This window comes from Leptonychotes weddellii, chromosome 1 (genome assembly GCF_054177405.1).
Source record: "Leptonychotes weddellii isolate Sample4059 chromosome 1, ASM5417740v2, whole genome shotgun sequence".
Classification (NCBI taxonomy): Eukaryota; Metazoa; Chordata; class Mammalia; order Carnivora; family Phocidae; genus Leptonychotes; species Leptonychotes weddellii.
This window is the reverse complement of record NC_138369.1, coordinates 66,228,791-66,231,480: the sequence shown is the minus strand read 5'-3', so window position 1 is coordinate 66,231,480 and position 2,690 is coordinate 66,228,791.

Sequence of the window (2,690 nt, the reverse complement as noted above, 5' to 3'; positions counted from 1 at the left end):
AGGCATCTTTGTGGGGAACACGCAAGCACAGTGTGAAAACCAATGCCATAGAGTTAATACTGTGATAATAATGCACAAGTCTAAAAAATCATAGAAATCATCATTTTGAGGGTAATTTAGTAAGTTATTTTAAATCACCTGAAATTTAAATCATTCCAAATTACTGTTTACCAATATTCCTGTTGAAGTTCTTGAGTAAATACCATCTCTCTTGGATATCACCATTTATGCAGCTGTTAAGAGGGTTTATTATAAGGGACTTTGACTCATTTTTTTCCCTGTCTGCTTCTTCCACTAAGTTGAAAATATTTTTTTAGTTCCTTTAGAAAAGTTGAAGATAGTAGGCTACTCTTAATCTCTTTATACTTTAACATCGCTTCAACTAAAGGTTGTTCTAGTTTTACATCAGCATTGAACTTTCCGTTGTTTTATTTTTTTTCCTCCAAAATAATAAATTTTTTTTAGGATTCCAGCTTTATTAAGCACACCATCATTAGATTTGACACATGGTGGCACTATTCTTAAATGGAATAGAAAAAAGAAATAACCCATTAAATTTCCCCAGGATCAGTTTTGACATAAAGAAGAAAACACTGACCTCAGTGAAGACTGTAACAGGAGAAGGAGTGAAGCCTTTTAGGAACTGGTACGGTGATTCACTATTGTGTGATTGCATTAAGTGATTAACCAACAATTATTTATTGAGCACCTGTTGTGTACAAAGCAGTCTGATGAAGGACATAAGGGATTTTGAATCTAGTAGGAAAGACTGAACTGATGATCATAACTTACACACAGGCAGCCCTTGAATTGATGAAATAAAAAAGTTACCGTGAAAAGAAAAAAAAGTCATTGGTAAAAACACACAAAGCAGTGTATATATACTAACCAATAGAAGTGTATCTGTTTATTCATTCATTTCATAATTCAGTCATTCACCAAATATTTATGAAGTGGCTACTATAAGCCTGGCACTGTGCTAGGTACTGTGAAGCAGTGAAGTAGATAAGCATTGGCCCTGCTTTCATGGAAATCATGAGTTTACAGCCGTGGTTAAATCAGCATCAGCATCACCAGCAAGGAATACAGTACTAAATCATTTTTTGGCTATTGGAGTATCATAGATATTCTTACCCCTTTCCAAATCAAAGGAAAGGAGATCAGAGGTAGAAATAAAAATGAAATGACTTTTTGGTGGTTTTACTTTTCTACAAGATTTTAATTGATTTGTCACTTCTTATCCAAGATAATCTTGTGATATTACAAAAGAAAAAACACCACATTAAAACTGTTTCATAGGAGTTTGGGTTCAAAAGAATATATTGTAGGTCTTTTCACACTGTAATTTCAACATATTGCAAACAATGAAAAGGGACAGCAAGGTTGGATATTTCTCACAAGTTTTAGTTATTTTATAACCACATATGTTTGTTTAATTCCTCTTAAATTAACTCTAGTTAATGAATGAAGGTCATGCTAAGAAGTGACTGAATAGGCCTTGGATCAAGGAAGACTCAAGGTCATACTGTGCTTTCCTAAACTATTTTATGGAAAGTACATTTCCGAACTCGTTTAAATTCAGTACTAACCAGGAAAAGCTAAGCTTGACCAAAATTCTTCTCTAGAGCTGGGAAAGAAGGTAGAGCACTCATAAACAATCATTTCAAGGGGCGCCTGGGTGGCTCAGTCCTTAAGCGTCTGCCTTTGGCTCAGGTCATGATCCCAGGGTCCTGGGATCCAGCCCCACATCGGGCTCCCTGCTCGGTGGGAAGCCCGCTTCTCCCTCTCCCACTCCCCCTGCTTGTGTTCCCTCTCTCACTGTCTCTCTCTGTCAAATAAATAAAATCTTAAAAACAACAACAACAACAAAACAATCATTTCAAGACACACTGTCCAGAAAGAAACAAATATGGCTGGGAGGATCAGATGCAGATTACATCGCCAATCCTTTATCTAAAAAAGAAAAAGGACACAAACCTCATACCTGGGAGAGCATGTGAGCAACGGATGGTCATCTAAATAAATACCTTGCTGTTCTTTTTTTTTTTTTTTAATATTTCATGTTATATTTTTCCCTTTATAGATTCACAGATAACTCACAGATAACACAGATAACAAATGAAGTTATTATATTTTTTAGACACTTAGAAATAAATGTCTACAATCTCTGTTTTGTTTCCATTTTTGTTAGACATTGTGCATGGCATTTTTGAGCCCTGCCCCAGATCCAACAATACTTGTTTATTGTAGAAAAGACACTAAATAAGACTAGGCAAAAATGGGGGAACTTCACAATCATTGTACATCCCTGCAGATCTTAAAATAAATAAATAAATAAATAAATGTATACACACACGTATTTTACAAGGTATATATATTTTGTAACCTGTATCTCCTAACATGGTTTCGACCTCTTTCCACATAATATTCACTTACGAAATTATTTTAAATGGCTGCACAGCCTTTAGTTGTACTACAAAATAACCCATTTCCTGATGTTGGGCACTTTGGTTAGTTGTACTTTACTATTATAAACAACTTTGGGAGGTACAGTAATAACTTTAAGGCTACAGTAATTTCCTTAATTCTTCCCAAGGATTTCAGTAGAATATGACAGCGTCCCTTCTCCCAGCAGATGGAAATATTTGGACATCATTACCCCCTCCCCTCCCCCCCAAAATCCTTTTCTG